The sequence below is a fragment of the Zingiber officinale genome, chromosome 1A (assembly GCF_018446385.1).
Source record: "Zingiber officinale cultivar Zhangliang chromosome 1A, Zo_v1.1, whole genome shotgun sequence".
NCBI classification, from domain to species: Eukaryota; Viridiplantae; Streptophyta; class Magnoliopsida; order Zingiberales; family Zingiberaceae; genus Zingiber; species Zingiber officinale.
Genome location: NC_055987.1, coordinates 181,995,687 through 182,019,327, shown reverse-complemented (window position 1 = coordinate 182,019,327; position 23,641 = coordinate 181,995,687). Strand labels below are relative to the sequence as shown.

Sequence of the window (23,641 nt, the reverse complement as noted above, 5' to 3'; positions counted from 1 at the left end):
TGCAGGACAACGCGGAGTATTTATCGAGTCAACAACAGAGCCATATCCTAGCTCACTTCCTTCACCGATTTCAGATAGGATTATATTTGGCGTCGTCTGTGGGAACTTCACCTGCATCCGAGACATGAAGATGGAGGATGTTAAATAGGCTCACTACAGTGACATTAACCCCAGAAGAGTGGAGATACTAATAAACTCCCGAGCTGTAAGATAGCGTAGTAGCAACAAGAAATAGCAGCCGAGTGCCAAATGATGAACAACCCAGTCGTGTCCGCTACTGGCCAGCATGTTGAATGTGGGGCCTGAGTGAAGGGTCACACTAGGCACCAATTGAACCACCAGCCGACGGGCGCTTTCCATTAGGCACTCGCTCTGCAAACCAACCTACCACCAATGCCTAATGCGCTGATCCCATAACACAGGGAGTTGTTTAGAATGCCTTCAGAAGAGCATGACCAAGCTGAGAGGACATAAGGATCGTCCTTTGAGAATGCACTCGATCAGGATGCTCGTAAGGGAAAAGAACCTCGAATAGACGACCCCCTTGAGCGGATAAATCTATAGTTTTCCCAAGAAATCTTGGATGACCAGCTATTTGCTCAATTTTGACCCTTAACGATTGGAGAGTATGGAGAATCGACTGACCCAGAGGATCATTTACTTAAGTTCGACAACATAATCACACTCTACCAGTATATCGATGGAGTCAAATGTTGAGTGTTCCTCACTACATTATCTGTCTCGGGTCAAAGATGGTTCAAACGACTACTGACCAGATCTATCCGCAACTTCAAGGATTTCTGAGTGGCATTCCTTCAATGTTTCGCCAGTAGTCGTCGATATCAGAAGACGTATATAGATCTATTTTCACTCAAGCAAGGACCCAAGGAGACATTATGGGCCTTCATCAAAAGATTCAACCAAGTGACCGTGGACCACTCGTCAGCCACTCACGAAATTCTGGTAAGTGCCTTTTCGCAAGGATTTACGGATAACAATTTCTTCTAATCCCTTATCAGGAAGCCTCCGAGGGACTTCAATCATCTGCTTAGATGAGTTACAAAATATATCAACGTGGAGGAAGCCTAGTCAGCTCGGAAGAAAGAAGTAATCCCCAAGCTAGTTGCTATGCACGAACGTCGACCGACCAACAGTAATGTGCCTCCAAAAGGGTCCCAAGCGGTCCCTCAAAAATAGAATCAGGAGTCTCACCCGCATGCAATCCAGCATATGGAAGTTGAACAGACGAGATCCATTGAGCCCCGACTGTAGACCATAATGTTCTGTTCCTACCATCGCTCGGTGACTCACAACACCAAGGACCGCTACCACTTTAGTCCAAGTCCACGCAGGCCGACCACCCAGGGATATCGCCAACGATCTCCCTCTCCAACCCATCAACATCACCGCTGACCAAGAGCCCAAGATCAAAATAATACCCCGGCCGAGTGAAATCAACGACAACCCCAACAGAGAGACAACCAAAGGCCCACCCGGGCATCGGCTGAGCTGCCAGCGCACTTGTCGGATCACGAAGAAGAAAATCGGGGTAATGCAACTCGGGGTGACATCGGTATGACAGCAGGTGGCCCAACTGATGGTGACTCCAACTGCGTTAGGAAATCACACGCATGGAGGTTGGAGATCTATGCAGTTGGGTGCAGCGTGGAAAAGGCACAAGGACCAGAAATCAATTTCGATCCTTGAGATTTGGAGGGAGTCGAAGTCTCTCATGATGACGCCCTGATCATTAAAGCGGTAATCACTAACTATAATATCTATCGAGCGTTTGTTGGCACAAGCAGCTTGGTCAACATCATATTCAAAAAGGCGTTTGACCAGTTGTAAATAGAAAAAAGCAAGCTCTAGCCCATGATGACTTCATTATAATTTTTTTTTATGAAAGGTAAATTATATATTATAAAAAAAATATACAATCATACATGCCCAATGATAGTCAGTCATTTCTGATGAAGTATCAAATCCACGTCGCTGTCTGAGGTATGAACTCGAAGGTGATCCCATCTACATGCAGCGTACTTTCACTGTACACTACAAGAAAAAAGCTAATAGACAACGCTTTTAAAGCGTTGTCTTTTTGCCTGAAAAAGCGTTGTTAAAGGCACTGTTGTAAAAAGTCTGCTCAACGACAACGCTTTTAAAACGTTGTCGTTTGTACCAAAGACAACGCTTTTGCAACGCTTTAAAACCGTTGTCATTTTATGCAGAGGCAACGTTTTGCAACGCTTTTAAAGCGTTGTTTTTGGTAGAAAAGACAACGCTTTTACAACGCTTTAAAAGCGTTGTTGTTTTTTACAAAGACAACATTTTTTGCAACGCTTTAAAAGCATTGTCGTTTTAAAGAAAAAAAATAAAAAAAATATTTAAAAATCATTATTTTTATATTTACGAAACTATTATTTTTCTTTTACCATGTCTAGATTCGAATTTTACATATAATCAACTCGGTTAATGATTTCAAACTCATAAAAATAATAGAAATCTGACGTTGAAGTAATATTAATAATTAATTACATGAAAAGCTAGTAAATATCAAAATTTACACTAATTCTGTTTCAAAGTATAAGTGATATTCACATATAAAACAAAAGAGCACAAAATAATTAGCCGACCTCGAAGCCAACAATATGTTTACTTCAATTAGCTACACTCAAAAATTATTATCGGCTTGAGAACGGGACAAAACAGTATAATAATTACTACCACAATACTAAAGAAGTAGCTTGTCTTTCTCAATTTATTACAGGAATAAGCAATTGGATTTTATCTAGGATCTTTGTGAGCTTTGAACAGATTGAACAGTTGGCCTGAAATATAAACAAAAAATTACAGTCAATAGTTTGAACCAAAAAATTACTTCTACTAGCTATTTTCTATAAATGAACCAAAACTCATTACTCAGAAATGAAATGCTTGCGGAAAGAAAGAAAGCTTGCAGAAATGCAACGTTTCTTCAAACTGCAGAAAGAAAGCTTGCAGAAATGAAACACTTTCTTCTCTGCAAACGCTTTCTTGTAAAAAGCACTGTTGTTGCAAAAATGCAACGTTTCTCCATTCTAAAATGCATACAGTATTTGTAGAAAGAAAGCTAAAATGAAACGTTTAGAATATGAGTTTAACCAATAGTGGAAAATTGCCAACTTCCTAAAGAAAGCTTGTAGAATTTTAAATAAGATTGATAAGAAGTCACTAATAAGCAGCAGTGAAAATTAATAAGCTGGAGAAACTATTGCTCACAAATCAAATATATTTTACTAGGAAGTCAAAAGGATACGACTAACTGGAGCAATTTAAATAAGCTCTTGTGCAGATGCATTTCATAATTTTCAACTACTATATATGATGACAGTTTCAATAGAAACTTATACAAGCGTGAGAAAATGGCACTCTCCAAGAAAATTTTGATTGTAAAAGAAAAAAAAAAGTGTAAGACATGAACTGAACCACAACTTCTCCAATGTGCAGTAGATAGCAGGAAAATGTATAAATAAATGTATACATGAAAAACAAAACAAAAACAATCATCCAATGTCACTTACGATAATCAGGTTGTTCGGTTGAAGAACTTGCATTCTGTTTTACAGTTCCATTCGTTTGTATCTTCAATAGGCACAAGATAATAATTCAGCAATAAATTAACAATAATACTGAAATACAACATAGCTTATTCCTAGCATTGCATACTTACTTCCTTAGCTGATTGCGTCTCCATTGGGCTTGCCTTTGATACCTCATTCATAAAGGAACGTTCATTGTGAAATAGTTCTTCTGGAGAAACATCCACAAATGCTGCAGAATTTTATATAAGACAATATGTCTCATACAGATAAAAGGTATAAAACATAATATCTCTATGATAATTCTTTTATATCATGTCCAATGCCTTTAAATTTAGGACTCAAATGTTCTGTTTGCTACTCTGCTTTGAGTATCCCTAGCAGAGATTCAAACTAGTTTATTGGCTCCAACTAAACAAATTTTTGGGATTTAGTAAGGATGGCTTCTTTAACAAATTTAACACAGTATTTGGAAGCTTTAGGTTGTCTATTGTACTATAGCCAAATATGCTGTGGACACTATCCAATTTAATATGGTGTATTCACTAAATGTGATACCTTATTTAATTAGAACCACCAGCATTTCTATAACTGGACCTTCAACTATGATTTAGTTATTTGTAACCTAATCAAACGTTTCCTCAGCGTAACTCCATCATTTGAGTTTAACCCAGCTCAACCAATGGCAGGCTCAGAAACAATGGTATGCTCTCAGAAAACATAAACCTGAGGACAAGCTAGATTAACTAAGGATAGGTTTGGGACCCCAGAATAGTTCTGAGTTAAAAGAATGGACGTTTATTAATGCGACCTATACAAGTAAAGTTCTGGCTAGCAAAAGCCATGACCTGAGTAAAAAAATGAAGCAGCAACAGAAGTCTTTAATAAATGAATTGATCTAGATTAAAGATTTATCAAATAATAAATATCACTGATATATAATTAAAGATTTAATTACACAATATATACGAAATGCAATTAAAAGACCTGAGAAGGACTTTCTAATATCAAGCACTTTCTAACTGAAAATAAGATTCTTAGGATAGAGATAATCTTACAAAGGGCACAAGCTGCAAAGGGACTCACCTTTAATCTATTTGCAACTTGTCACACCATTAACATGCTTTTCAGTAAGATAAAGAAGAAATCTTCATAAAACAAAAGCAAAACTTATCCAAGAAGTATGAACAGACTCACCACTTGAAAAATGACTGACAGACCAACTCCGACTCCAATCCAAAACAGTGGTGAACCCCTACAATTTCCCAGGGGGATTAAAAGGAAATGATGAGTCATGCAAGTATCAAAAACATATATGCTATAAAAGAAACAAGTTCACTCATGACTGTGAGAAAGAACTACAAGTTATTAGTTTGAAACATGAACAAATATCAAGTAGCAAATGCTTCAATTTCAGTGTCAACCAAGAGTAAACCTTCATTTTCAAACACAACGAAAATGCCTACGGGACATACATGGATGACGATGATGACAGCACAGGAATTGGGGCAATTGCACTACTTGTTGTCAATTGGCCGTTGCCTGAAGACGTAACACTAGCAAAAAACTGCGTATTGAGCTCTTTCCCTACATAAAATAAGATATAGTACGTCTGTAAACCACATCTACTCAGAGAGAAGGCAGTAATAATTTTTAAGAGAAGCAGATGCAGCGAGAACATTTACACTCACAAAGTCGAACAAAATTAATCATAAAAAGAATTCGTCAAACTATGCAGAGATAAACTAATATGAACAATTTAAAAGAAATTTCCAAATTAAGATACGAGGAACCTAACCCCTTGCAAAACTCGAAACTATTAGCTAAGATACGGCTCGTGGAAGATCTAGTAGTTTACGAAGCGAGGCAATACCAATACTAGATGAGGCACGATCACTGCTTCCACTTGTTAGAGCGAAGGTAACAAATCCAGGACCTCCTCTGCATCCTACCCTTCTGCTTCTTCTCGCAGGTAGAGGGGGAAAGGAAAAAAGAGTAGGCCGCCACCGGCTGATGACCTCGTGGGGATTTGGACCCGCGGCAAGAAGGGAGAATCTGGAAAGGAGAGCAAAACTATCCATTGATTAGGATACCAGAAGACAACAGGAACTATCCAAAAAAGCTCGAAAAAGTGTTCCCTTTGACGAGGAACAGCGCGAAGGGGAGTGGAGAAAAGCGAAGACGCGAGGAATTGGACATAAAGCAAACTATACCGTTGCACAAGCCTATGCTGGATTCCTCGGTGTTGATGCTGTAGAGGATGCCCTCGTATCTGATCTCGCTCTTGGAGGTCAAGCTTATGAGGCTCCCGATGTAGGAGTCCGCCGACGCCCCGGATCTGGAGGCCAGAGAGGAGTTTGCCGGAGAGGAGTACTTGGGAGAAGGCCGCGCGAGATGAGGAGTACTTGGGAGAAGGGTTCGGGACTTGAAAATGATCGGAAGATAGAAGTTGGGAGAAGGGTTTGGGTTTTCTACTCCTTACCTAGATCCAACGATTTGTATTAATCAAGATTTAGATCCAACGGTTTGTATTAATCAAGGTTTAGATGAGATTTTAAACATAGACAACACTTTTTAAAAAGCGTTATCGTAGACACTAAAAATTAGTCTAATAGACAATGCTTTTTACAAAGCGTTGTCTTTGACCTGTAAAAATTACTAATAGACAACGGTTTTTAGAAAAGCGTTGTCTATTAATAAGAAAATAATGAAATAGACAACGCTTTTCACTAAAAACGTTGTTAAAAAAAAATAGACAACGTTTTTTATAAAAAGCGTTGTCGTTTAAGTGTTGTAGAATCCCAATTTTCTTGTAGTGGTACCATCCACAAAAAATACAACCAGTGTCACAAGCTAGTGTCACAAACCTCACCCAATCCTCACCAATATAGCTTATCAGATATTCAATCAAGCACATCCCTGTAGCCACAATCTGAGGTCCCTACTAGACCACCCAAATGACTCTAGGATCCATCCCACAAATGTGCTCATCTCTTTCCATGTGTCATCCACTATCCTATCCGCAGGCACCATCTTGTATATCCATTGATGGTTGTATCCACCTCAATGTCCGGTCTTGCCATGTCATGGTGGCAATGGATCGATCGAGGTAACCTCCACTATGCTAGACCGGCCCTCCCTAGCTACTGTCACCAAGCTACACCGTGCACCATCAAAACGCAATAAGCTCCCCATGGGTCGTCGATCCCACTTTTAGAAAGTGGTCAAAATGGATTTGTCTTATCTTTACCATGAGCTGTTTACTGCAGACTAAATAAATCGTTATGTGGATCTATGCACCCTCATAGGCTTTTATGTCAAAGCCCCAACCATCAATGGATTTAGTGTTGTCCTTACTGTGAGTCGTTGCTGCGGACTAGATAGATTATTATGGTGGATCTAAACACCCTCTTGGGTTTTTTTTGGCAAAGCCCCAGCTATCAACGAATTTGGTGTCGTCCTTACCGAGAGCCGTCTGCTGTGGACTAGATAGATCATTATGGTGGATCTATGCACCCTCTTGGGGTTTTTGGCAAAGCCCCAACAGTCAATCGATTTGGTGTTGTCCTTACCGCGACCCGTTTGCTACGGACTAGATAGATTGTTATGATAGATCTATGCACAATGATGTCCCATGTCTCCTCATCCTAGCCAACAATGGAACCATCCTCACTACCTCTTCTCTCCCGGTGGTTCTCCCCTCTACCATCCCTTATACAATCATACTATGCACATTCAGTATCCCTCCTCACTCTTATATATATGTGGGCACACCTTAAAGACATTATATGTGTGGCCCTCTCAGAATGATATCTCATGACGGTGCAACTCTCATGGCAGCTGAAAGACAATGCCACACCTCCAGGAGAGAGGTTGCAGCGCAGCTACCAGGAGGAGAGGGGGGGGGGGGGCTCCCCATAGTGACTTGGCTCTAAGGAGGCTGCAACAAATATCACCGCTCTGATAAGCTCCACCAACTCCTAAGTATGCTTTGCCCAAAATAGCGCTGCTCCATGGAAGCTCCACGAAGGTGATCCTCCCCCCTAGCCAGTCCGAGGTAGTGCCAAGTTAGAGAAAATATCAAGGGGCCTGTAGACATGGGTTTGAAATTTCTTGAGTATATCATCTCCCTGAAATGCCTCCCCCTCAAATCTCAAGCGATTGTAGGCTTGCCAAACATAGTGCACCAAAGCAGCCATAGCAGCGTGATGCACCCACATCAATATCCCTATGCCTCGGTAGTCCCGCATAAATATCCACAACATCCTCCTATATGTAGTCATCGCATGTCTCATGTGTAGCCAGTGTTTGACGCGATCCCATAACTATCGTATCTGTCGACATCCAAAGAAAATGTGTTCCTATGTCTCCTCCTCCACCCCATAGAAAGGGGAGGCTCTATTAGAATCCTCTAGGTATTCTAACTGATTCTTGGTAGATAACCTACAATGTGCAAGTAACCACAAAGTGAACCTGTGACTAAGCTAAATATATTTATGCAAGAAATCATATGCCTGACTGGTGCCCCAATGACTCAAGCTGCTCAACCTATGTTGTGTCGACACTATGGAGTGATCAGGTGCAACCAATTGATCTCATATTTGTGCCAACCGCTTAAGAAATGGGGAATCAGTGTGCTTGGCATACCATCGCCATATGTCCACCCTGTTAGGTTCGATTTGTAGCTAGAGGGGGGGGGGTGAATAGCTCGTTGTGTTCGTTGTCTTGCTTCATGATGATGATATGCAGCAGAAATACACACAAAACACACTCACAATGCTAACACTAGGATTTACTTGGTATTCATCTCAAGAATAAGTGACTAGTCTAAAGATCCACACACGACGCTCACTCCACTATCACAAACACTTATTCTCGGTGACTACCGGAAGTGGAGAAACCTCGTACAAAAACTCACACAAGAATACAACTCGAAATAAGAAGTAAATACAAGATAATACAAATGAAAAACCTTTTTGCTTGCACCCTTGTAGCTTGTAGGTACCTCTGGACCCTTTGGAAAGTGCAACAACACTTCTCTTCTAAGCTCTCAGTCCAGCGGTGAGTAGTGGTGAAGGATTGTGTAAGCACTGCTGAGAAGAAAGCTCGCCACGAGCTTTATATTGTGCGCTCCTAGGGCTCCCAATCGATTGGCCTCGCTCCCAATCAATTGCCACGTTAGATTGCAGCAATCTCAACCGTCCAAAACCTGTATCCAATGCAACGGTCGTTTCCCAATCGATAGGTTGATCGATTGGGGAGGCTGAATCGATCGGCTGATCAATTCAGCCTTCTTCTGTGCTTCTTGTGACCACACGAGAAAACTGGCCCCAATCGATTGGTTGATCGATTGGGGACCATTTTGTTTGTGCGATAAACACTCCCAATCGATCGACCGATCAATTGGGCTGCTGTCTATCTCAACATTCTCCCAATCAATTAACTGATCGATTGAGCTTCGGTCCAATCGATTGACTGATCGATTGACCACCCTTGACTTGCTCAAACCAAGCTCAAGGGTCCCCAAATCCAACCTCTGGTCAACCATGACCTGTTGAAACTCCTTCATGCCTAGCATCCGGTCAATCTTTGACCTACTTGGACTTCTCAATACCAAGTGTCCGGTCAACCTTGACCCACTTGGACTTACCGTCTCGTGCTAAGTATTTGGTCATCCATGACACGCTTGGACTTCCTTCCACCAGATGTCTAGTCTGTTGGTGCAACCTTAGGTCAAGGTTGACCTGGGTGACCCGACTCGAGTTGACCTGACTCGAGGTATATTTTGATGTTTGACAAGAATAGAGAAGTTTTATTTTGATGTTTGACAAGAATAGGAACTTGGGGGATTGTGGATGCAACCTTTGGTCAAGGTTGACCTGGTTGACCCGACTTGTGTTGACCTGATTCGGGAAAAGTCCAAGTATGGAGACTTGGCACGGAAAGGTCCAAGCAGGGAGCTTGGCACGGGAAAAGTCCAAGTATGGAGACTTGGCACGGAAAAGTCCAAGCAAGGAGCTTGGCACGGGAAAAGTCCAAGCAGGGAGCTTGGCACGGGGAAAAGTCCAAGTATGGAAGCTTGGCATGGGAGGTCGGAGAGGACTCGGTAGCTCGTTCTCCGGATTAGGTCAGAGAGGGCTCGGTAGCTCGTTCTCTGGACTGGATAGAGTCGGAGAGGGCTTGGTAGCTCGTTCTCCGGATTAGGTCAGAGAGGGCTCGGTAGCTCGTTCTCTGGACCGGACGTGGAAGTCGGAGAGGGCTCGGTAGCTAATTCTCCGGACTAGGTCAGAGAGGGCTCGGTAGCTCGTTCTCTAGATCAGGAAGGCTTTAGGTTTAAGGCTGGGAAATTGGATCGGTCTGCTGACCGATCCAGGGATCATCTGGATCGTCCGGAGGTGACCGATCAGTAACCAAACAGATTGGGAGAAGGAATGGCCTGATCGGTCCACAGACCGATCAGGGCTCTGGCAACCAACTCTCTGTGAGAGTTGGGATCGGTCTGGGGACCGATCAGCCTAGGGTCTGATCGGTCCACAGACTGATCAGGGATCGCAACCAACTCTCACAGAGAGTTGGGATCGGTCTGGGGACCGATCAGCCTAGGGCCTGATCGGTCCCCTGACCGATCAGATCAGTCCTGGACCGATCAGGGTGGAGCCTGATCGGTCCAGGTCTAGCCGTTGAGACACAATGACTAGATTTCTTCTTCTTCTTCGCAGGTTCATATAAGGCCTCTACAGTAGGTTGTTTTTTATTCTTCTTGCTCCTGCTTGCTCCTGCGATCTGAGCTTTGTTGAGCTCTCCACTGCTGAAGCTTCGTGTGAGCTTCCCTCGGCTGGGTCTCCAACTGATAGTTGCTGCTGTTGTTGGCGTGAAGTTGCTGCTTCATCAACAGTCGACAAGAAGGCAAGCAAACTAGTGTTTTTACATTCATATTGTTCTTGGCTTCTTGTTGTATTTCTTGTACGCTGATCTTGTTGTTGCAAGAGAGATTGTGGCGAGGTTTCTCCACCCAGAAGGAGTTTTTATTAGCCGGTTCTCTAGGGTCTCATCCACCGACGGATTGATAGGATTCGTCCACCTTACGGACACGCCGAGGAGTAGGAGTATCATCTCCGAACCTCGTTATATCGTTGCGTTTGAGGTTTGATCTTCTCCATTTTCGTTTCTATCTTTTATTTCCGCTGCGCTAACTAAAATTGTAGGAAGAAACGAGAATTTGGGGTCGGCTATTCACACCCCCCTCTCTAGACGCATCCGAAGGTCCTAACATAGTCATCTTTGACCCATCTGGATTTTTTTGTGCCAAGAATCTAGTCAATCTTTTGACCTACTTGGACTTCTCAATACCAGATGTCCGGTCAACCTTACCTCACTTGGATTTCCACGTGTCTGGCTTCACTCACCAGGTCTTTCCATCTATCTAGCTTCACTCACTAGAACTTTTCATCTGCTTGACTTCACTCACAAGGACTTTCTATCTACCTGGCTTCACTCACTAAGACTTTCACCTGACTTCACTCACTAGGGCTTTCACCTAGCTTCACTCACCAGGATTTTTTCACTGCATGGCTTCACTTACCGGGACTTTCACCTGCCTAGCTTCACTCTCTAGGTCTTTCACCTAGCTTCACTCACTAGGATATCCATTTGCCTAACTTCCAGTTAGGACTTTCCCAGTCAAGTATCTAGTCAACCTTGACCTACTTGACTCTTCTTCATATCTAACTGGTCAGTTCTTGACCGGAGGAGAATTGTATCAATACTCTCCAATCAGATGATTGCATCTGCAATCTCCATGTATTGTCAAATATTAAAACCCAAATATCAAGACTCAACTTTAGTCAACTAGGTCAACCTTGACCTAGGGATATCGCACTAACATACCCCCTGTAAGTAAGTATGGTGGATCCATCGGACCCGAAGGGCATCCTGCTTGTCATGTATGTGTCATGCGTCATAGCACCCTGAATAGCAAAGCAGTGTTCCATGCGGTCAACTCTCTGAAGCCTAGTCCACCCTCCTCCTTAGTCTTACATATCTTGGACCATGCTTTTTTTTTTTGGGGGGGGGGGGGTTGGTGCTTGATTGTCCATAGGAAACTCCCCTTGCAAAACTGACTGCATCAACTGTGCTTTCCCAGCATAAGAAAGAGTGATCTTGGGACATGCATTTATCTTCCTACTCAGTGTATCAATCAATGGCTCATAGTCTGCAATTTTTAACTTTTCAAATGCTAAGTGAATCCCTAGGTATATATAACGCATGTATCCTTTCTGGAACCCTGTGATGGTGAGCAGCTCTTATCATGTGTCCTCCTGTATGCCAGCCATATATAAGCAAGACTTGCTTAGATTCGACCTTAGGCCTGCCATCATCCCAAAGGTTTCCAAGTAATCTATGAGTATCCACATAGAGGGTAGATCTCTCCTAGAGAACAACCAAAGATCATCTGCATATGCTAGGTGGACAACTCTGAGGTCATGGCATTTGGGGTGGAAATGGAAATCTGCTCTTTGTGTCTACTGGTTTAGTAATCACGCTAAGTATTCCATGCATATCCCAAAGAGGTATGGAGAAAGTTGATCACCCTGCTATAGTTTTCTAGCACCTTTGAAGTGACCATACATGTTGCCATTGATGGAGAGACTCCTAAAGCTATTAGGTTTCTGATAACACTTGTTGGTCCGGGTATGTCGGCTAGAGAGGGTTGAGTTACGTGAAACACTAAAACAAAACACCTTTCTTGTCTTTCAACTCAGATTAATAAAGTAATTAAAATAGAATTAATAACTTAAAATAAATGAGTAAAAGACTATTATTTACTTGGTTAAAACCTAGATGGTTGTTAATTCAAGGTAGATAAAATCTCACTAAGAATCTCCTTCGATGAAGACAGAGAAGCCTTTTACACATAGTGAAAGTTTAAAGATGACTAGAAAATTGAATACAAAAGTTGTTATCTTTTTCCTAAGTCCAAGGGTCTTTTTATAGACCGTAGAAAAATTTATCCGTAGACTGAAGGCGCCTCTAACGAGGCCAAAGGATACACCTTTATCCTTTCCGTAAACGACCAAATTGCTTGGTCGAAAGCGCCTTCCATGGCTGGTTGGAGGCACCTTCAGCCATCGAAGGCGTCTTCTACCTGAAGGTCATAAAGACACCTTCAACTCCTGTTGAAGGCGCCTCTAGCAGCTCCATTGCTCCACTGTAGCTCTTCCGCTGCTCCGATCCTAGGTGATTGCAACCAACCAAAATAGGGCTCACCCGAACCCAATTTCCGATCTTCCCCTCGAGCAAACTTTCCTCCCACTTCTCATCCCTCGAACATCGCACACGTCCTTCTCGTCCATCGGTGTACTCTTCCGCTGCATCTCGTCTCTCGGACGCACCGAGCTCGTCGGCTCTCTCCCATGCCCTCCTTCTTGTTACCCGCGTCTTTCACTCAACTTTCTGTGCCCCTAAACTTCTGCACACTTAGACACAGGGATCAAAATATAACAGGACCTAATCTAACTTGGTTGATCACACCAAAAACAACCTTAGGGTTCCAACAGAAGGAGCCTTCAACCCCATTGAAGGCGCCTCTAGCTTGGATCCTTATCTTCGAATCCATGGAGACGATAACTCCCGCATTCTACGAACTTTATCCCTTCGAAGGCGTCTTCAAGTTCATGGAAGGTGCCTTCATCCGGTATCCAAGGCGCCTCCACTCCTCTTCCGCGCGGACCTTTGGCCAAGCCACCCGAGGCACCTCCAATAGCACTGGAGGCACCTTAAACACTATTTATCTGAGCCTTTTATGTGCTTTTCACTCCCTTTAAGATACATTAGCCCAAAATACCAAATATACCCTACAAAATAAAGTTAGCACGATAAAATATGATTAATAGAACTGTTTGACAATCTCTAGATTGCCCTATTCTAACTTTCAAATTTTTCAGAAACCCTAAGTCGAATCGACGTCCACTGTTCCATCAACGAGAATGCATCATCATATACTCCTCTTAGGAGAAATTATCTTTTTTCAAACCAGTCCTCCAAACTGACTGGACATTTGTTCAGCGCCCGAGACGTCAGGACTTCATGCTGAACATCTGATACCTGACTCATCCAGTCTTCTACCTGGTGTCCGCGACCCCTAAGATTTTCACCTATTGTCCTCGACATTAGGATTTCAACCAACGTCCTGACCTACTAAGGCTTTGCCTAGTCCTCCGGACCAGGACTTCATCGTCTAACCGCAGCTAGGACTTTTCACCTACCTAGTCTCAACTAGGACTTTCCCTTATCTAAGATCATTTAGGACTTTCTTGCACACTTAGTTTAACTTGTTAGACAATAAGAAATTTTAAATTTGAGCTCTTTACCATAATCAAAATTTAGATTTGATCATTTGGTGCTCCCTGTACCAATAGAATCTTCCTTCTAGTCGCTCCTGATGGATCCTTAATGCGTGGATGGCTCCGGAACACTTTGAATACTCCTTCTCCATCTCCTTGGGGTCCTTTGACGACCCCAGATTGAGATCCCCAATATGATTAGGTGAATCCCCCCTTTTATAGCCACTGAAATCAATTGTCTGACACGGTCCATATAGCTAGGCACGACCGCTCGAGGCGAGGCATTGAGAGTAAATCTCGCAGACCACGACTTGTGCTACTAGGCATAGGCACCCGTGATGTGGTGGTCGAACCTACCACTGCCCGTGCAGCTAGTCACGAGCAGGTCATGGCCCCAGCGGCAAGGAAGCAGTGCCTGCCACGGGGTGTACCACTAGGCATGACCGCTCATAGCAAGGCAGCTAAACCTTCCATAAGTCGTGTCATTGGGCACAACCATCCGTGGTAGGGCAGAGCTTCTTTAGCTTGGTCTTTTTACTCCTCGTTTCACTCCAATCTTCACTCCTGTCATTCAAAATACACGAGCAGTATCTAGGAATAGTAAGATATAAAAATGAAACATATAATCAGGTTGTCTCAAATCATGAATGTAAAATTGGATTGAATGTAGTGTGAAAATATGATGAAAACTCTATATACTAGAGCAATCGGTGTATCCTTAGATTTTGATGTTTAGATAAGGAATTTAAGTTAGGGTTTGCATATGTATTTGATATATGCTATTGAGTGTGCAGGTAATGTAGGTGCAGCGGAGGCCGGCAAGAGAGGGGTGAATTGCTTCTGAAAAAATTAAAACGATACCCTCCTCGGATCTTTCAACTCAAAAGTAAAGCAATTATAATAAAATTAATAGCAGAAATAAAAGGAGACAGAAATTAACCTGGTTACAACCAAGAGGGTTGTTAATCCAGGGCAGTAAGAAAAGCGCAGTAAGAAAATTCCTTTGCTGAAGGCGGAGAAGCCTTTTACACACTAAAAACGCTCACTAGTTGCTTGAAAGGACTACAGAATTGATTGCTTAAGTTGTTGTATCTTTCCTAGCTCCAGGGGCCTTTATATAGCTCCTGGAAAGTCTATCCCGAGAGTTGAGGGCGCCTCTATAAGCCTTGAAGGCGCCTCCATGACTTTTGACCGGATAGAACTCTATCCGTGCTCGAACGACTCTTTTGACCAGGCTTGAGGCGCCTTAAACAAACTTGGAGGTGCCTTAAACAAACTTGGAGGCGCCTCAAAATGTTTGAGGTGCCTCCAAGCTTGATTGAGGCGCCTCAAGGGTTTCAGGCGCCTCAAATACTGCTTGAGGCGCCTTGAGCTGTATTTCCAGCACATCTTCTCCTTTGCTTTGACTTCCGAAGCTTCACTTGGTTGGGTGATTGCGGCCAACCGAAATAGGGCTCACTCGAACCTAATTTCCGGTCTTCTCCTAGAGCAGTCTTCCGTCCGGCTTCTCGTCCCTCGAATGCCGCACACGTTCTTCTCGTCGACCGGAGTACTCTTCCGCAGCTCTCTCGTCCTTCGGACGCACCGAGCCCGTTGGCTCCCTTCCCGTGTCGTCCTTCTCACTAGCTGCGTCTTCCGCTCGACTTCCTGCACTCCTAAGCTCCTGCACACTCGGACACAGGGATCAAACACAAAGCAAGACCTAACCAACTTGGTTGATCATATCAAAACACCCACGGGGACCAACAGGTAATAGGTGCAAAGGAAAGTCCAAGTGTGATCTTGGCAAAGATGATGTCTAAGCATGGTAGTCTCGGGGGTGTAAGTCCAAGCTTGAGGCTTGGCCATGTAAGTCCAAGTGTCACTTGGTAAAAAAAGATTCGACAAAAAGGACATGGCTGAAAGAAGCTCTTGAAGGCAAGGTGTGAAGGATGGGGAAGCATCTGAGGGACGTATGGCTGATAGAGAAGGTTAGAAGGCAAGGTCAAAATTATGTTGGCAAAGGAAGACCCAATAATAAGGATAAGGTCGAAGGAAGCTCTTGAAGGCAAAACATAAAGGATAGGAAAGCATCCAAGGGGCGCAAGGATGATGGAGGAGACTAGAAGACAAGGTCAAGGTTGTACGAGCGAGGATGAGTGCGTGAGTGATTGTACTTGGGGATAAAACCTTAAGTTAGGGTTTACAAGTCGACTGGTATATGTCACAGTTGACTGGTGGTTGAAAACCAGCAAACCCAAAATGAAATTCCAGGATTTATAGTTCTAGGGTTACCAGTCAACTGGACAGTTGACTAAGAGCGAACAGACTATTTTTGTTCACTCAGTCTATGAAGACTAGTCGATTGATCCATGGTGAATAGTCGATTGGAATCGAGTTGTTAGGTTGTAAAGGTCGAATTCAACAGAGGTCAATCGACTGGTAAGTATGGCAGTCGACTGATGGTGGAATCATAACTTGGGTGTTTCCTCCCAAGATCTATATAATGGAACTCAGATAGGATGGATTTGGTGATAAAATTAAAGATGATTAACCCCTAATAGAGTCTCCAAAGCTCAAAACAATCCAAGAGTTCTTGATCGAGTTTATGGTGAGGTTTCTCCATTGACAAAGAGGATTGAGCTAGCTGGAGTTCCGGGGACTAATCCATTAATGAATTGAGGGATCGCCCATTTTACGAACAGTCGTGGAGTAGGAGCATCATCTCCAAACCACATAAATAAACATGTTAGGGTTTGTTTTCTTTCTTCTTATTTCTAGGGTTAGTTTTTATATTTGGTTGTGTATTTCCACTGGGCTAACAAGTACACGAAAGCGAATAAAGTGGATGACCATCTATTCACCCCCTTCTAGCAAGTGATCAAGGTCTCAACACTATATACTTCACACTTATCAACCATGTGGTATAGTGATAAAGGAAATAAAAGGGAGTATATTATGGAGATGTCCAATATAGAGACAAGTCTTAAAGTACTAAAACTCAATATATCTGAGAATATGTTATTGTAATTCGTCTTGATGTCTCTATCTATATGATTTACTCCTTTTAAGATATCGTTTAATATTTAAAAAGAAAAGTAAACATTAAATGAGCTCATTGATCAATGCGTACAAGAGGAGGAGAGACTGAAGATTAAGACATCTAAGAGTGTTCACTTAGTATCTAGTTCTCAAAGTGTGACAAAGAAGTGAAAGAGAATTAATAACAAAGAAAAAGGAAAATAAACTGCATATTTTGAAGACAATGGTTATAAGAAGCAAAAGATGCAGAATAAGGACTCTTGTTTCATTTGTAAGAAGAAAGATCATATGAAAAAAGACTACCTCAAATAAGCTAACTGTGTATAAAGAAGGCTAAACCTCTAAACTTTGTTAGTTCAGAAGTTAATTTAGCTATTGTACCCATTGACACTTGGTGGATAGATACCAGTACTACTACTCATATAAGTGTCACGGTGTAAAGTTGTCTTAGGAACCGAGTTTTATTTTATGGTGAAAGATGTCACGCCCCCAGAAGAGTCCCTGTCCGAGAAAATTTCGGCAGCATCTCCCCTGTACGGCGGACAATCAAAATTTTCTACAAGCACTAAATACTCAGCCACAGGCGGCTGGAATAATAACAGTAATAAAAATCAATCACCACGCAGTTTATATATATATTCAGCCTCTGGCTGACACAACCACGCAGTAATAATACTCTGACTCGAAATCAACCCTACTCAACTACACTCGTAAAGCCCAAATCCGATTTTTCTTACCTCTTCTGCCATCCAGGCAGGCATGTAGTAGAGTAAATCCAAATCATACGAAAAGTCCATCCAACGGAAAGATTCCATACAATATCCATATGTAAGTCCAAAACAAAACTAAAATAAAGTCTGATAGCGAAAAGCTAAAATGAAACAACTCAAAAACCAGCAGCGGAGTAGCACTACGTGCAGTGGGGACTAGCGACTGGAACTCCCTCCTGACAGCATCAACCTGAAAATAACAACAATGGAGGCGGGGTGAGTCCAACACTCAGCAGGTACAGTTGATATGCAAAGTAAAAAAAACATGCGTACAGTCTCCTGATAAGAAAGATAAGAATGCATCTGAAAATAACAGGAGAATACTGTACTAACCAGGTCCTGAGTATAAGGTCAAACAGTCCGAGGGATAAGGAAATCCTGTATGCATGTCAAACATAGATATCCAAACAATATGCAGCATATAAATGCAGCAAACACAAACACAAGCAATAAATGCATCATGCATATGATGCCAATGATGCGTCCTGGTCACCCCCGACGATCATCTCATACAAAAGTGAGGCCGAGTGGGTAGGGTTATGAGCACTCCGTCGTCACTACTCCCGATGAGTGACCGAGTGGACGGATCTTGTCGAGTACACCTATCCTCCTACCCCAAATCATAAATGGGGAGCGCAATGCTCTCATCTGAATGACTGGAGGGATCTGACTAACACGTCACACTACCCATGAGCGGACCAACTGTAACGAGCCGCAACACACTCGGCCTGAATCGACCACTATCCCATGAGTGGTGGTGTGTGCGATCCATGTAATTGGCAATGTGCTCAACAATAATGGAGCGGACTATCGCGCCAAGATGCAATCATGCAAATGATGCATGGCAATAACCATATAAACATCCTGACCTAATCCATATATATAGAAAAGTGCACCCTAGGTCAATGAATCATATCGAATCAAAGGTACACAGAAGGTATAAAAACCTAGGTCCTGAACATGGTGAAGCATGGTATATCACTACCCCCTATAAGCATGTATAAACAAATAAAGTATACATGAGATACAAATCAAGCAATCAATCAATCATGTATCAGATATTGGGTAGTGACTAACCGAAACAAATAAAGGACATAATTAATGCAATATGTTAATTTCATTACTAAGCATATCAAAGACAAAAAGTCAAAAGTACCCGCCTGCAATAGGAATGTCCAAATCCGACATCGAGATACTCGTCTCGCGTCAAAGTCCTGTAATACCAATAGATATACTTTTATTTAGCTAAAATTCAAATGAATTGCTAAATAAATCCTTAAAACTATTTAGGGCAAAAACCCTAATTAATAATCACCAATATACCTAATTCAATTAGGAAAACCCTAATTATTGATCAACCTTAACTGGTCATCAATTAATTTCTCCACAGCAAGACCTAAATCCACAACGTTAAACAATAACCTTACCTTTCACTGATCGGATCAAAGTTGGATATCAAGGAAACAACCAAGGCATTCAATGTTGTGGTAGCCGGAATCCAATAGCTTCACACCACTGTCACTGCCAATTGGAAAACAAATTCCATATCTAACTAATTGGAAATCCCTACAATAGCATACCAAAAATCTACATCATTGTTGAAATTAACAATACCATTACCCGACCTTCTTTTCCGGCGATGGTAGCAACCAGCAGTGGCTGGAATAATCAGGTATCAGCCCACTGCCGGAAACCCTAGGTCAGGCGTTGCTCCGTTCAGCCTCAGGTGGTGGCGGCGCCTGGTGCGGCTCGGAAAGGAGGAGAAGGAGAGACGGACCGGCAGAGGGGAGAAGATATCAAGCGGCAGCAGATGCAAACCCAATACTAGGGCACGACATAGTAAGGGAATAAGAGAAGATATGGCCGGTGGTGGTCGGCGCTGAAAACTTAGAGCTCGGCGTGGAGAGGCCGGCTCTTACTCCTGTGGCCGAAGTGTCTCGGGAGGGTGAGGTACACAGCCCGACCGGTGGTGGCTTGTGCTAGGGCACGGCGACGGCGTCGGCAGAGGAGAAGAAGAGAAACCGCCGGCCGGCGGTTAGGGCAGAGAGGAGGAGAAAGGAGGCGGCGTCGGGATGGGCTCGGGTGCGCGAGGGAGAGAAACGGAGGGATTAAGGAAAATAAAGAAAAATATAAAGAAAAAGAAAAGTAAAAAGGAAAAGAAAAATAAAACTTTTCCTTACTAAAACTGGGTAGCCTAAACAGGCTTTTCCGGGCCCCATCTTGATCCCCGTTAACTCATCCGTACGAACTCCGAAAAATTCCCGAAAAATTTCTAAAAATTCCGGAAAATTCCCTTATTAATATTTGTCATTTTTCCGGTATTTTACATTCTCCTCCACTAATAAAAATTTGGTCCCCAAATTTCAATATCTACCATCAGCAAGTACTAATAACAGATAATAGAGTATAAATGTTGAACGGTAAACTAAATCACATACCTCAAGTGAAAAGATGGGGATATCGAGCTCGGATAGTGTCCTCGAGCTCCCAAGTAGCCTCCTCGTCCGAATGATGCTGCCATCCGACTTTAACCAGCCGGATAGTCTTGTTCCAATCGACGCTCTTTCTGGTCGAGAATCCATCTGGAACCTCCTCATACGTAATGTCAGGCTGAAGCGGAACTGATATATCTGCCAGCACATGTGCTGGATCGGCTACGTATCTCCTCAACATCGATACGTGAAATACATCGTGCACGCCTGACAGAGACGATGGTAGTGCCAGGCGATAAGCTACCGCTCCGATCCTCTCCAAGATCTCGAAAGGCCAATGTATCGCGAAGCTAGCTTACCTCTGAGGCCAAATCTCTTCACCCTTTCGTGGGTGAAACTCGCAGAAATACATGGTCGCCCAAAGAGAACTCTAGTGGTCTCGCCTCCGATCAAGATAACTCTTACGCGGTCCTGCGCTCGACATCCTCCGTCTGATAGTACGGACCAACTCGCATCCTCGCTGAACTCTATGAGGTCCCAACAACTGGGCCTCCAACCTCATCCCAAAGGACGGTGTCCGACAAGGTCTACCATACAATGCCTCAAACGGTGTCATCCGGATAGCCGAATGGAAGCTATTGTTGTAGGCAAACTCTACCAATGGCAGATGGTCCTCCCAATCGCCTCCGAAATCCATAACACATGACCTCAAAGTCCTCTAAAGTCCGAATGGTCCGCCTGATCGCCCATCTGTCTGTGGACGGAAGGCTGTACTGAAACGGAGCTGTGTGCCCAAGGCCTGCTGCAGACTCTGCCAGAAATGAGACGTGAACCGTGGATCTCTATCCGAAATGATACTCAACGGAACACCATGTACTCCGATAATCTCCCGACAATACAGATCTGCCAATCGATCCAGGGGATCAGTCCTCCGAATCGCTAAAAAGTGCGCGGATTTGGTTAATCGATCAACGATTACCCAAATCGCGTCGTGACCACGTCGTGTCCTCGGCAACCCTACCACAAAGTCCATGGTAATGTGATCCCACTTCCACTCAGGAATAGGAATCCGCTGAAGTAATCCTGCAGGTTTCTGGTGTTCAGCCTTCACCTGCTGACAAACAAGACATCTAGCTACGAAATCCGTGATGTCTTTCTTCATACCGTTCCACCAATAGGAACGTCTCAAGTCTCGATACATACGGGTCCCGCCTGGATGGATCGCAAATCGAGAACGGTGTGCCTCCTGAAGTAGCTCCTGTAAGACCGGATGAGACTGAGGTACGCATAATCTGTCTCGGAAGAATATAATACCCTCCTCGTCTCGTGTAAACTCGGTCTGCTGTCCGGAAGCTATCTGACTGCTAATAAACTACAAATGCTGATCACCAGCCTGGGCCTCTCGGATCCTCGTCCTGATCGACGACTGAGCAACCATGGTAACAATAATACCCTGCTCTGTCGGTCCCTGCTCCTCAAGATCTAACTCCGAGAAACTCTGAATCAAGTCCGTGACTGAAATCCGGTGGCAAGCCAAAGTCCCTCTGGACTTCCTGCTGAGCGCATCTGCAACCACATTAGCTTTCCCCGGGTGGTAGCTAATGGTACAATCGTAGTCCTTCAGGAACTCCATCCATCTCCTCTGTCGGAGATTAAGCTCCTTCTGAGTAAAAATGTATTTGAGACTCTTATGATCAGTGAGAATCTCAAATGTGACACCGTATAAATGATGACGCCAAAGCTTCAGAGCAAAGATGATGGCAGCTAACTCCAGGTCATGAACTGGGTAGTTCTTCTCATGCTCCTTCAGCTGACGAGAACCATAAGAGACTACTCTGCGTCGCATCAAAACAACCAAACCACAAGAGATGCGTCGGTGTAAGTACAAACCATCCTCTCCGTAAGGTAAAACCAAACCGAGCCGACACTAATCTCCGCTCAGCTCCTGGTCTCGCAATCCTCGGACCATATGAACTTCACGCCTTTCCGTAAGACGTGTCGGCATAGCAATACAGAAGCCCTCGACAAAACGCTCGTAATATCCGCCAATCCCGAAAACTACGGATCTCCGAACCGACTTGGCTGCTCCCAACCGGTGACAACCTCGATCTTCGAGGATCAATGAAATACCTCTGCTAGAAACCACGTGTCCCGAAAACCAACCGAGGATAACCGACGCACACTTGTCAACTTCGACCGATGTCGTCAAGAATCTCTAAGATCGTAAAGATGCATGCTCCTCCTGAACGAGAGTAGACCAATATGTCATCAATGAAAACGATAACAAACTGATCCATATCAGAAAAATGCGGTTCATCAAGTCCATAAACACGCTGAGCATTGGTAAGCCCAAATGGCATTACCAAAACTCATAATGACCGTCCGTACGGAAAGTCGTCTTCCGATATCGTAATCTCGACTCTCAATCGATGATATCCGGATCGCAGATCAATCTTAGAATACATCAAGTACCTCGAAATGATCAAACAAATCCTCAACTGTGGTAATGGATATTTATTTCGACGGTCAATTCAACTGTCTGTAGTCAATACATAACCTCATGGTGCCGTCTTTCTTCTTGACAAATAGAATCGGAGAACCCCATGGTGAAACACTAGGCGAATGAATCCCTGTCTAAAAGCTCCGAGTTGAACCTTCACTCGTTCAACTCTTTTGGTGCCATACGATACGAAGCTGATGTCGGTAGCTCCTAATCACCAATAGCGAACTCCACCGGCCTTCCGAGGCAAACCTCGCAGCTCCTCGAAATACATCCGGGTATTCCTGACAACAGAACGCTTGAGAGTCGCGAACTACTACCGTCCCGATCGATCAACGACAACAGAAAACCATGATAGCCGTGAGACAGCAGCTCTGCGCCTGAATCGCCGAAAATGCCAGTGAAACTCCACGAGGGTTGGTTCGGAGGCTGGAAGGTGACCACCCTCGTCTGGCAATCAACGGTAGCATGATAAACTGATAGTCAATCCATGCCAAGAATAATATCAAACTCGACCATCTCCAATACTAGAAGATCTACCGTAAGTATCATGTTGCCAAAGTCTAATGGGCAACCTCTGATCTCTTGGGTGACATCTAAAGTATCACCGGACGGTAGAGAGACAGTCAATCGCTGGGGTCTGCAAGTGGGTAATCTACCAATCTCCCGCATAAAGGTACGGGATATAAAAGAGTGCGAACTACCAGTATCAATCAAAATATCAGCAGTAAATGCATAAATGGAAATCGTACCGCAGAAAACGGATTCGTCGGCCCGCTGAGCATCCTCTCTGGTAATCACATGAACACAATCAGGTACAATGTAATATATGACTGCCATAGCAGAAGTTGGTTTGTATTATTTTGGAATTGGTGCCAAACCAGCATACCATGATTCTCAGATTTTCACGAGTAGCCTTTGCACAATCATCACCTAGATCAGCCATCCTCTCCAAGCATGCCAAACCAAACTGAACAAAATCAGAAGGCTTTGTAAC

The 23,641-nt window shown here is 43.5% G+C and overlaps 3 long non-coding RNA genes across 3 annotated transcripts; all 3 read right to left on the bottom strand.

Annotated features, from left to right (window-relative positions):
* Positions 1-2,759: 2,759 nt before the first annotated feature.
* Positions 2,760-3,855, bottom strand: LOC122012991. The gene is made up of 3 exons (XR_006120385.1): positions 3,710-3,855; positions 3,561-3,621; positions 2,760-2,828 (listed from the first exon to the last, which is right to left on the bottom strand). It is a non-coding gene; the product is annotated as an uncharacterized LOC122012991 (long non-coding RNA).
* A 920-nt stretch (positions 3,856-4,775) lies between these two features.
* Positions 4,776-5,484, bottom strand: LOC122013002. The gene is made up of 3 exons (XR_006120395.1): positions 5,452-5,484; positions 5,054-5,165; positions 4,776-4,833 (listed from the first exon to the last, which is right to left on the bottom strand). It is a non-coding gene; the product is annotated as an uncharacterized LOC122013002 (long non-coding RNA).
* Positions 5,485-18,875: 13,391 nt separating this feature from the next.
* On the bottom strand, positions 18,876-19,502 carry LOC122012980. The gene is made up of 3 exons (XR_006120384.1): positions 19,338-19,502; positions 19,140-19,233; positions 18,876-18,926 (listed from the first exon to the last, which is right to left on the bottom strand). It is a non-coding gene; the product is annotated as an uncharacterized LOC122012980 (long non-coding RNA).
* Between the last annotated feature and the right edge of the window lie 4,139 nt (positions 19,503-23,641).